Consider the following 13,092-nt stretch of genomic DNA (forward strand, 5'->3'; position numbering starts at 1 on the left):
TGTTACGATTTAATACGGAATTGAAGCTGGGAAGGAGGGGGGAGGGAAGGACGAGAGGACTTAAATGTGGTAAGGGACAGAGAAAAAGTGTTAGGGTCAATGCATCAGGGCTCCTGCTGGGGTAAAAAGAGGGTCGAGGTTGGGGCACTTGAGAAAGTAGGCTAGAAGATTGCAAAGTGGCGAGAAGAGAGTAAGGTTCATGACGTCGAGAGAAGATGGTGTTTGGTTATTGCTAATTACAAAGCCTAAGCTCTGACGAGGGATGAGCGGCTGAAGTGGGGGACTGGCCCAGATCGTTGGAGAAGCGAAGGCCAGAGTACTGAGAAGCCATTGTCTTGAAAAGGTCATCTATGTGTATGTTGAAATGATAAAGTTTTCATTCCTTCGTTCATTCCTACATTCAAATATCTATGTGCTCGCCGCGAGGGAGAAAGGAGCTCTGTTGAAAGCCACCTCTAAGCACAGCAGTCCCTGCCTGAGCTTAGACAGTGGTCTTAGATGGACATATGTTGAGATTACGGGAGCAAAAAATGGAAAAAAAAAATTATAGAAGTTAACTTTGAAACTCCTTTGAGACCCAAACAAACAATTAACCGAGAGGAAAATAAAAATCTCATACTCTAAACATCCTTCATTGCTTGTTTTAAAAATTATTATTATTTGGTCTCCTCAGTAGCTTGCATTCATTGTGTTGATATGTGTGTTTCTTGGGGATTCTACACACTCCAAAATCTGAAGAGTAAGCAAAAATAGTGCTTCTGCTTAAACCCTTCACAGTTTATAGCCACATTTACATAACATTAAATAAGTCAACAAAGGCATCATTAGCTCCCATTAAAATATGAGCAAAGAAATTTAAACGAACAAGACAGGCTAATTGGTAAGTAATGTTGTGTATCAAAAATTATGACTATAAGATACCCCAGTTAATGAGAAGCCCTACAATCATGTTTACTACATATTTAAAAATTAAATGAAGGTGAATAAAAGTTAACAGAAAAGAAGATTTTCCCCTTCATGGATGCTATTATATCTGTTTTTCAAAGTTAAAAGTAATGAAGATTATTTTAGCCATCTATCTCGATAAAAGTTGATGTGATTTTTACCTTATCGTTGATGTGATTTTTTCCTTCTCTGTTCTCCTCGCGTTGTACACAAGGAAGCCACAGCATGGGGAGAGGAAAAGGCCACACCCAGGAATCACACCAGTGTGTGGGCCCTGGTCTAAGCTCAGGCTCTAGTCGTTAGGAAAACCCGCTCCCATGCCTTTCCCTATGGGGCCGGACCGACCCTGGGCAGGGTGGGCTCTTAAGTCAGCTGCAGGAGAAAGGCGAGGTGGCCGGCCACTCCATGCTGGAGTCACAGGGTTCCTAATGCTCTAACTAGAAGAGGGAACTGAGGGAACACTAAAAATGCTGATACCTGGGCTCTGTTCCAGGCCAATTAAGTCAGAATGCGGGGAGGGAGCCCAGACACCTGTACTGTAGAAAAGCTTCTCCCATTGTTTTTAAAGAGCGGCCAAGGATGGAGCCCACTCTGCCGGCCGTCTCATCAGCCAAAGAACAGCTGCCATCTACCGAGCGACTCGGTCAGTAAAGCTCTCTAGTAGGAACTTGGGTAGGTTAATTTTTTTCTTTTCTCCAACATTTACTGGGAAATTTTTCATATAGCAAAGTCAAAATAATTTTACAGTGAACTCTCCTTACAGACTACTTAGATCACACCATTAATGTTTTACTATTTCTGGTTTTATCATATAGCTAATCCTCTATCTATCCATCAATTTGTCTACTTTTTTTTGTAAAGTAAATTACGGGCATCGGTACAATTTTCCTTAAATACTTCGAAAGGCATATCGTTAAGTAGAATACAGGATTTGTTTACTTTTTCTCCTGACGTAAACTTTCCAAAAAACAAAGTGAAAAAATTTTAAGTATATCTTCACTGAGTTTGGACAAATAAATATATCTGTGTAACTCAGACTGCTATCAAGATACAGAATATTAGGCAGGTTATTTTATACTTAATTGGATGTAATCTTAAACATTTGTTATTTAAAGAGACTATATAGAAAAGGCGGTACTTTATTCTAAAGAAAGACCACCTGACGGTGGAATTTCAGACACCGAGGCATTAAGCAGAAAATATCTGGGAGGAGAGAAAACAAAGGGGGCTTCCCTAGCATCCCTTAGGTGACTCAGACACGACTACGTGTTAAACCTGGATCACACGGTGCAGCATGGGTCTGGGCGGTGAGCTGTCTTGAAGCAGAGTTCTGTCCACTGTGTGTGTGTGTGTGTGCGCGCGCGCGTGCGCGTGTGTGTGTCTGTGTGTGTGTATGGGTGCACATGCATGTGTGTGTATGCGAGTTGAATAAAGATGTGGTTTTGGCATTTTCTTTAGCTCAAAACATTAATTTCTTCAAAAGTAGATGGCTTTCTTTACACATGTCTTCTCCTGGGTGGCACAAGTCTATAATAATAGATATGACTAAGAACACAAGAAAAGCCATGTCACAGGCTGCATCCATTGCTCTACCTCGTCATCCTAAATCCAGAGCTGTCCAGCTCCTCAGAGCCCCATCACTTAGGATTGTCTATGGGGAGAAGTTTCTAGAAAGCACAGTCTGGTGGGAATCAAGGCCTTAAATGCTAATTCTTGCTTCTGAACTCTGAAAACGGGGGTTGGCTTCATATGCCACAAAGAGTTTTCAGTAATGCACACAACTTTAAGTAAAAAGACATGTCTTGTATTACAGTCCTCGGGTGCCCCAGGACTTATTCCCCACATCTGGACAGTGAGCTCGTGGACCGTAATGCCAGTGGAGTCTGTGTGAATACTTGCAAATGATGACCTTTCATCTCATGGCCTGTGACTTACAAACCTTCTGCCTAAAAACTTGTCGGATTTTAACTTTTTCCTGTGCTAGAATGGTCTTCGCCCTAGGTCTAACACATCTCTCTCCCTTCATTTAAATTGCTCTAGACATCCCAACTCTTCGTAAAGACTTAGTTCATTCATTGGACCATTCAGTGGATAGTGAATGACAACAACTGACAACCTACTCCATGTTGCGTGCTGGGCCAGGCACTGGGAATGCAGTAGTGAACAGAGCGGCTGGTGTCACTGCTCTTATGAAGCTGTGTCCCACAAGAAAAGGGGATATTATGTAATCAAGTACACAATCGCTTTCTTGCGATTTGATAGTGAATATGTCAAAGACTCCCAGGGAATGTTTTGAATGTATAACCTAGTCTGTGAGGCCCGGAGGGGTTGAGGGAAGGGTTCCCTGAGGATGTACAGCTCAGATAAGACCTTGAGAATGAACTGAATGTAGCTGGGTGAAGACCAGAAGTGAGAGCGGTTAAAGCAGACAGTACAAAGGCCCTGTGGCAGCAAAGAACAAAGCAATTGCCATGAATTAAAAACAAAAAGGATGAATTAAAAACAAAAAGAGAGGGCATTGTGGGTGTTGTGGAGAGATCCACAGCGTAGGAAGGCTGCATACAAGGCTGGTGGCCATATTGAGGAGCATGTGTTTTATTCCAAGTATAGTGGAAAGACATTCTTGGGAGAATATAAATGAAGATACAGTGAAGATATTCTTGTAAGCCCATGGTGAGTATAATCAGATATGCATTTTTTAAAAAATTTACTTCTGCTGGATATAGAGGTCAGACTGAAGAGAGCTAATGATGCTATCCATGAGGACTGTTTTGGAGATTTGCAGTAATTTCCTGGTTCAGATGATGACCCGGGCTGAGGCGGGGACTATGGAGATGAGGAGGAGTGTCTGAGTGAATAGCAGCTCATAACCCCTGCAGGCTCATTTACATGCCCACTGGACAGCCTGATTGCCAACGCTCTGACTCACGAAGCGCATGCAGGCCTCCCCAATAAATACATACAAACTGGCATGCTTGGGAATGGTATATGAGAACAGCACAGAGACCTCTGCGAATCGTTTCATGGTATGCTGAACAAAATTCTGTTTGCAATTGGCAAGTTAGGAAAACAAACGCCCATATTTGTTTTCACTTTCCATTTCTTTGGTTGTCCAGAGACTTGGCCTAACTCTAGAGCTATCCTTGGAGACTCGGGAGCAGACCTGGATCCCCACGTTTGAGTATCCCATGGAAATCAGCCACAGATTGCCATGCGCCATCAGAGAGGGCTTTGGGGCTGCCTGCCAGGGCCAGCAGGTACCTCTTAGTGTGTGTTACTGTTCCAGATGCTGACCTCTCGGACCCTCTGCCCTTCCTGCACTGGGAGAACTCTGTGAAGTATCTGTGGACAGAAAAGCTTTGCCATTTCTGAGAAATGGTAGCATGCCAGTGTTCACCTACAATCTTATGCAAGGGGTGTGTGTGTGTGTGTGTGTGTGTGTGTGTGTGTGTGTGTGTGTTTGGGGAATATTTACCAGGCTTAATCCTGTTTGGGTGCCTGGTTTCTAGAGAAGACACAAAACCTGAGTGGATTAGAATCACTTGGAGGACTTGTTAAAACACAGGGTGCTAGGGCCCACCCCAGAGTTTCTGAATCGGGCCTGGGGCGGGGCCTTGGAATTTGCTTTTCTAACAAGTTCCCAGATGATGCTGAAGCTGCCGGACTGGGGACCACACTCTGAGAACTACTCAATGTAGCCCTGTGCATCAGCCATATTCAGCGAGCACACTAGTCATCAATGCCTCCTGTTGCCTGGCACCATAACTACCTCCAGGTCCTGGGATGTACATTTTCTTTGTCTTGGGGCTCTTCTGGAGTTTGAGTGGCCGAGTATGACTGGGCCCCTGGGGCATCACCCATGCTTTCTGCACGATGGGTCTGTCTATTGCTTTGTACAAGAATGCAGGGTCATTCTCATTCTCTGTGTAGCACTTGGCACATAGTAAAGGTTAATTTTAAGCAAAATCATCGACTTTTGGTAAATGAATGAATGAGTGGTTCAGGATAGATCTTTGACCCAAGACAGGTTGGCAGCATCTAGAATATTTACGTGGGACTGAATCGTATTTCTACTGGTTTCATTTATGCTCGGGAAAGTATTATTCCCATGGGCAAGGATTTTAAAATTTAATTATAGCAAAGAAAACAATCAAATATAAAATTACAATATAAGGATAACCTATATTGCTAACTAACATATCTAAAGTCACTGAACACTTTAAGCACCTGAAAGAAAAGTTCATTTTTGCTTTGCACGTATTAAATAAGTCTTTGATGTATGTTCATAAGGTAAGTGGACTCGACTCACTCAGTGATTTATTTACTGAAATTGTTATTAAACAACTACAATGTGTTAGGTTAGGCATGGGAAAATCTCAATATTATAAAAGGATTCCTAAATAAGTGGGATTTACTTAGTGAAACCCTTTTCCAGATAGAATCCCTTCAAAACTTGACTATCCTGAATTGCTGTCCAACAACTACTTGAATACTTCTAGTAACAGAAGACTCACTACCTCACGTGGCAGCGAATTGCTGAATTACTGCTGATGTTAACCTTTCTTATATGTTGATATGAAATTCCTCTCCATGAAGTTTCTACTGCCGGTCCTATTTTGACCTCCTGTAGTAACAGAGGATGTTTAATTTCTCTTCCCCCTGGCAACCCCATTAGGTAATAGAAACGGATAAGGCACAGTGGGGCAAAACATGGACACAGAAGCTAGATGGCTCAGCTTTGAATCTTAGTGTCCAAACTGACCAGCCGTGGGACTTTGGGCAAGGCCTTTAACCTCCCCGTGGCCCAATTTCCTTATCTGTAAAATAGGGACAATGTTATAGCCCAAATAATTGCTTTGCAGGGTAAAAAATTTACCACCTGCAATGAATTTAGAATATAATTAATGAGGAATAATATTAATTGTTACTGTTACTCTTATTGTTCTCTGTAAAGAAGTCTCTTGTCTTCTCAATTTTAGACTAAGTATCCTCATCCCAGATAACCATGATATGACTCAGCATTGGCTGCTCTCATTTTCTTGGTCTTTTCCAGAACCAAGTGTGCTAGATCCAGCGCGGTAGGTCCCTCTTACTCTGGCGATCAGAGCAGAGCCCAAACTAAGGGTCTGTATGTCCAGCACAGGACGAAGAAGGACTATCATCCATCCCCACTGTGCTTAACTCGGCTTTGTGAGAGGAGTCGTGTTAGTAATAACAAAAAATACATCGTCTATTACATGTAGATGCTATGCTACACTCTTTAAATACATCATTTCTCGTTCTTATGACAACCGAGAGGTTGCACAGGGGCATGTCACTAAGGGACGGAGGAGCAAGGACCCAAACAGAGCCTTGGGCTTTGGAGCCAGACCTCTCAGCAGCCGCCGTGCTGCCTCACTGTGCTGCCGCAGGAGTGGCAGGACCCCTGACTTCGGCCATCAGGCAAAGCTATACCGGGAGGTGCAAGCGCTGGAGCTCCGGGTGGGAAGAGCGTTCGGGTTACGGCCCTATTTACTCCCTGCTGCAGTAGCCATCTTCTCTCTGATCTTTCTCCCCAGTCTCTCGGGTTGGGCAGACAAAACACTCTTGAGAAAGAATGCGTTAAAGCTCTGAGACCATTCAGAGGACCGAGCCTGATGTGTTTTAAAGCAAAACGATGAGAAAGTTAGCATAAAGACTCCAGCCCATTGGGCGTTTACCTTCTCTTGCCATCCAGGCATTAATGGATCCACATTACGATCCACTACTCTTACTCCTACTGAATAGTTTGTAAAAATACCTGTCACCTTCAACCGGCACCAAACGTCATCAGCAGGGACCGTTCAGTGGATTAGCAGCAGCGGCGGCAGCTGATGTTTATTGAGCGCTCGCTCTGTGCCAGGATCTCTGCTAAGTGCTGCTAGTCATTCTCTCATTCTGGTTTGTGCTAGCCTCGTGAGTGAGCGACTATGCTATTTCCCTTTCTCAGATGAGAACGCTGAGATTCAGGCTAATTACGTGCCTTGTCTCACAGGCGGTTAAAGTCTGGGCTGTCTGATCTCCTTTGTAGCCACAGGTCATCTCAGAGCTGTTTTACATGGCTTCATCTTTCTCTGACTAGATATCCAGGCGTCACTCCAGCTCCACACACATACCACTGTCACTATGACGAAAGAAGTGACAGATCGAAGCGAGGGGACTCTGATGGGGCTCTTCCCATGGGAGAGGGCAAAACCCTTAAGCTACATACAAGAGCTCACGGAAAACTCCTAAGGAAGGACTCGGCTTTCCCGGAAGAGAAGGCGGCCAAATATTAGTAAGCACAACACTATAATCACAGGAAGTATATACTTTACAAAGCATTGTCATGGCTATTAAATCAGTAAATTCTTACAACCGCCCTGTGAGGAGGGTACAGTTATCACTACTGTTTTGTAAGTGGGAACCTGCCAGTAGTTCTCAGCCAGAATGGGGTCAGGGCGGGACCTGGGCTCTGGAGCTTTTGTTGACTCATTTTCCCTTTGATATATTACTTTTTTTTAGCTTTTAATCTAAAGTAGAAATATACATAAATAAAAACTTGAACATGCTAGAAAAAAATAAAAGAGACAAACTATATATAAGCAGAGAGAAAAAAAAAATGTAAAACTGCCCATTCCAAAACAAGATGGTTAATATTTTGGTCTATTTCTTTCCATACATTTTTTCTCTAAGCACATACATACATACGCACATATTATTATTATTTTTCTTTTACAAAAGAGGTATACACATCAGTTTGTGGCCTGTTTTTTTTATGTATGTGTTTCCATATTATCATTGATGATGCTGTATATACATAACTCCATGGCCCGTTCTCTCTCACCATTCCAATGCCACAAAGTACCCAAGTGGGTCCTATTCTTCCACTTTGTGCTCTCTCCAAAATCATTCAGGAAGTGATGGGCCAAATAAAATAAAAACAAAAAGCAAAACTTTTCCTTTCCAACAGTCTTAGCAGGAACCTTGACTCTTCCTCTCCCCTCGCCCTGAATCCTACTCAAACCCAACAGCCAGCATGTAGGGCAGCTCCAAGCTGGAATGTACTATGAATTCAGAGAAGCGTCTTAAACTCAATCCAAGCCCGGGAATCACAAAGGGCTTCCTATCGCTTTCTTTGGGACAGGGTTTCGTGTTTGGTGAGACAAAAAAAAAAAAAAAAGAGGGCTAGCATTACTGTATTCTGACCACTCTGATAAGGGTGAGGTCTGCGATCTTAACTAATGTCCCCAAGCCTTTGTAGTGGGCAAGGAGGGAATCCCACCTGCTGACATGGACCCTCCCTAGAAGAGAAAATGCACCCAGCCATTGATGGAAGACCTTTCCCAAGCTCTCCCCTTACCGGGCATTGTCGCAGCTATAACCAGATCGCTCTCTCTCTGCACATCTAGGCCCGGCTTGTTGTCCCAAGATAACATTTGTCATTAGAATACAAAATGCCTACTTTGAGGTTGGTCATTCTCTGCCAGATCAGATGAAGTTTTCTCTTTAAAGAAGGAAAAAAGAAGAAAGTAAGTAATAGGAAAAAAAAAAAAAGTGGGGAGGAGAGAAGAGATCAATGGGGTTAAGTGTGTATGGGCAATGTCGTAGGTAAATTAGCCTTGGATACCTGCTTAGTGGTGTGTTGCGGCTTCCATTTCTAGGCCAAATATTCATTTATCCCTATCCTTCTTTGCATATGAGACAGAATTTCCAAGTGAAATACCCTTCTATGCTTTGAATCCATGCCAACCATCAAAGGTACACAACAGGACTGCTGAAAGCAAGAGAACGGCCGATGGAATCTTAATAGCTCTGGGAACTCGCTCACTCCTCCCTCTCCTTGGAGCCCTATTTATAGTGCTGTTGGTAATATCAAATGATTTGATTCTCTTTTCCACAACTGCTATTTTGGCTCCTTTGCCATCTTCAAACTATATTTCCTATAGTAATTATTAGATTCTCTTTATTTCTAATGTCAGCTTATTTTCAGAGGAAAAATAAATCATACAACAGAGGTGAAGAAGCCAGAATAGAACAATTTGTTATATTAAACAAATATTTATTTGCATAATTGTGACTCCCATTTCTATATTAGCGCAGCAGCAAATGCAAGAGCATTCAACTTGGAAGAACATGGTATGCGAGACCTTCTGTCTTACTGGGGGCCGTCCAGGGGGTGAACAGTGACCAGCCTCCCCACTTCCAAGACCAATGACCGATGGCCAGTGAGGAATTTTCCCTAGTATGTTACCACCTCACCACCTTATTCCTTCAGAAAAAAATGTTAACATGTCTTAGAGACTAAATTTTATCCTGATATTACATTTAAGAAAAAAAAAATGGTAAAATGTTAAAAACAAACTGGAAACCAGAATGTGAGAACTTTTTTTTTTTTTTCTGGAAAATGGGTCTCCAAAAAAACAGCCTCAATTTATTCTAAATAAATCTTTCTCTTAATAATTCCTGAAAGAAAAGCCAGCAAATCCAAAGAACTCTGTGTTTGTTTAGAGGAATTCTTTTTATGTTATTGTTTGAATCTTGTTCCCACACAGACCCGTGCAGGAGGCAGGTTGGTCCTAAGTCCCTTGAAATGAGAGTTGACAACAAGTCTGTCTCAAAGCATGAAATCTAAAGGTATGCATATTAATTTATATAAAATTGAATAACCTTTTTAGTTAAAACTTATGAAACATGTATTGCATGTTAACTCAATGTGATGCCACAGATAATACTATAAGGAGTGATTTTGTTTTTATATAGAAAAAAACTCTCGAGATCGTTTCACACGTGGGCACGTGAAAAACCCCACTGCCTAAACTGAGAACCAGTGTTTCCTCAATTAGAGACTCTATAGCCTTCTGATCCAGATTCCTTAATAATTGTGTATTGAATGGAATTTGTGGGAAAATAACTAATATCAGAGGTGACCCCGAGATTGAATTCTTCAAAATTCAAACATACAATTTAGTAATTTGAAGAGCTTAGTTGTTTACAACAGGCTGTCGGGTCAGATCCAGCAGGAGCAGTGGGGTAGGGGGTTGGGGGCAGGAGGACAGTCGGGGGGGGGGCGGTCATTCCTAGCTCTGCCACTTACAGCTGTGTGACTGTGGGCGTGTAACCTGAACTCCGGGAGCATCACTTTCCTCAGCTGTAAAAGAGAGATCAGGAAAATGTCCATCTCCAGGGCTGCTGTGACTCTTAAAGAGATAAAATATAAAGTTTTTAGTAAGGTTCACTGTACCTAAGTGTCAACTAACAGTATTCACTGTTAATGTGTGTGCTAAATTGCAGAAAAAACTTACTTCTCAGTGTTTGGGAAAGCCACATCATAAATAAGAAATTCAGGGGCCAAGCTTGAGAAGGAAAGGGCTGGATAAGGGGTAGGAGGGGTTGGTAAGGCAGAAATCCATTTTAATTGCAATTTGAAACTAGAATCTTGACCTCACAAAGTGGCAGCATGATCTTTTGTCATCAGAGCCTCCATCAGTCAAGAGTGGAACTTGAAAGTAAGGTAGTTTCTTTCAAATTATCCGCTAGCATGCCATGGGGATCTTTTTTTCCTCCTCTAGAATCTTCTGTTAAAGTTACAGAGCTTATGGTTCCCATAATGCACATGTACAGTATCTATTTCATTTAATTTGCTATTAACACTTATAGTTTCACTTACTTCAACACAGCTGGATAAAAAGAATTGAAATCAACCATCTATAGTAGAATTGGAAGGTAGCTATTAGCAGTTTTATTTGCAAACCTGCCTTATTCTCATCTATCGTGGATCACAACACAAATCCCATTCAATACACAATTATTAAACACAGATTTATGCCAAGCACGGTCACTATGCTTTGTCCAGAAAATCCAGTTCTTACACCAGCTTTGCTGCATCCCAGCATCACACAGGGGTGTCTAACAGAGTTTTGCAAGAATAAGCCAAGGAAGAAACAATGGGAAAAAAAAATCCTCATCTCTATAAGTAAATATTTAAACTTTAAGTTTTCTTAACCTGAATAAATGAAATAATTGGCTTTTTTTTTTTTTTTTCTAGTATTGGGTTTTATTGTGCTGGAATCTTCTATTATGAAGTGTTTTTGGAGCCTGGCGTCTATTTAAGAAAAACCAGTATGAGTTCTAATTGCAGAAAGGCACCTACTTAAGCTGGCTTGAATGAGAGAGACTGACCTATTCCTGGGCCTCGCCTGGCCTTGAAATGGAAAACCACCTATTTGTCAAGCAGCCACAGTTACCATGTTTCTCTTTTCGGGGACACGTCAGTTCATATCCTTTTCTCTGTGCAAAATGGATCAAACTTCCCACTTCTTTGGGCAGACTGGCTTTCTCTGCTAATCCTTCAGTTTGCAACTGGCTAAAAAAGGCCACCCTATTCCCATCTGAATGTGACCTTTCAGTTTCGGAACCTGCCATTGTCTGATTTCTGGCCCTGTGCCTCTGAGTTCAGATTTTCAAGAGAAAGAGGGAACTGGGAACTGATTTAGTCATCACCTAATCCATGCCCTGGCTCACCTGGATCGTGAGTCTACTCTGATCCAAACAGCTGTGCTGGGTGAGAGGTAACATGGCACAAGCCATGTGGCCTAGGCTCAGCACTCACATGTATGTCACAATGAAGCCACAGGATCAAATTTCTCACTTCCTCTCTCGACGGGAGGAATACGCATTGGTGGTGGGCACTCGTGACATAACTCTTCAAACTACTTTTCAAAATTAAAAGCAAAATAACCTGACGCTTCTTCAGAAGGTATGTGTTCCAAATGCATTTTAAATTCTCCTATCTCTTCCCATTCTGATTTTTTCCAAATTATATTCCTTTAACCAGACATCTTATATTGATTTCTTCAGACTACTTATTTGTGTCAGACTATACACACAGTAAAACTACATCAACAGTCATACAGAGAAAAACATTTTCTTGCACATGACTGAAAATTTTCATTTGAATCCAGTTTTATTTTATACAGGCTAACATTTTGGACAAGCCAGTGAACATACAGCTTATATAACTGTTGAATCACTCATGCTGAGTAAAAATTGCCAATATGCACAATATCCCATTGTTTAGTATTAATTCTGAAAATTGTTCCAAAAATAATATTTTCAGGACTCTCCCTCTGAGATGGGGCCAAAAACGTCTTGTACTTCTTTCAATGCATAGCCGACGGCCTAAGGCTGTATTGAACTCATTGTTTACCTGGACAAAAGCTTTCATGCCAATAACTTTCTCCTTCTCCTGTGCACGAGGAAGAAAAACTAGGGTGATGGGCGAGGGTGGGATGGGGTGGGACACGAGGCCCGTTTTGAAGTGTATAAGAGTTGGATACTCCCAAAATTCCAGCAAGATTACACATATGCACCAAAAATCTCATCTGGTAAATATTACATTCTGTTTTTGTCTTTACTTCAGTTTTTACACAACTTGACAGTTTGTGGTATTGTGCCACATTTCAGAGCTAAGGTTTACAAACATCTGGCTGGTGGGCAACATTCCAGTCCCCAAGGCCCCCCAGTGTCTCTGGGATAGAATGTTTGCAACATACCAATTGAGGTGGAAAACAAGAGTTTTCCTAGAGAACAATGTGGGTAAGCAAGGCATTTGGCTTCACAAGATTCCTCTGAAAAGGCGAAGCCTTGGAAAGTTAACCCACTGGCTGCCACCGAGATGAACTTTAAAGCGTTGGAAAACCTTGGCTGCCTTTGGTGAGTGGCCAGTTAAGTGGGTCCCTTTAAGTCCCCAGTGATATGAGAACTTACTCAATTAAGCATCGTAATGACGAAGGGATGCAAACTTTTCAGTCATTTTAATGGAGTGTTTCGAATCTCCCCTCTCCTGTCCCCAGATTCCCTTCATCTAAGAATAAGAAAATATTTCCCTTTTCTTGGAGTTTTCATAGAAGAAAGGGTAACGAGATCACACATATCAGTTAAAGCATGTGGACTAATTCCTAGCACTTTGTAAGAGCGACTTAAGTTTTTCCTTGTATCACTGTTATTACTATGTTGCGCACGAATGTATACAGAGGAAAGTTATTTTTAAACGGTCAGATTTTTTTTAATTATAATAATTAATAAGCCATCTCTCTCATTTTTGTTATCTTTTCTTCTCATTTGCTATAATAGAATATTAGTATATTG

General features: G+C 41.7%; 1 long non-coding RNA gene across 2 annotated transcripts in view; it reads right to left on the reverse strand.

The window, feature by feature from the left end:
* The window catches only part of LOC107521894, a 278,462-nt gene that overhangs the window by 41,628 nt on the left and 223,742 nt on the right, over positions 1–13,092 (reverse strand). The gene's annotated exons all lie outside the window — the stretch shown is intronic.

Source organism: Rousettus aegyptiacus, unplaced genomic scaffold, assembly GCF_014176215.1.
Source record: "Rousettus aegyptiacus isolate mRouAeg1 unplaced genomic scaffold, mRouAeg1.p scaffold_m13_p_7, whole genome shotgun sequence".
In the NCBI taxonomy this organism is placed as follows: domain Eukaryota; kingdom Metazoa; phylum Chordata; class Mammalia; order Chiroptera; family Pteropodidae; genus Rousettus; species Rousettus aegyptiacus.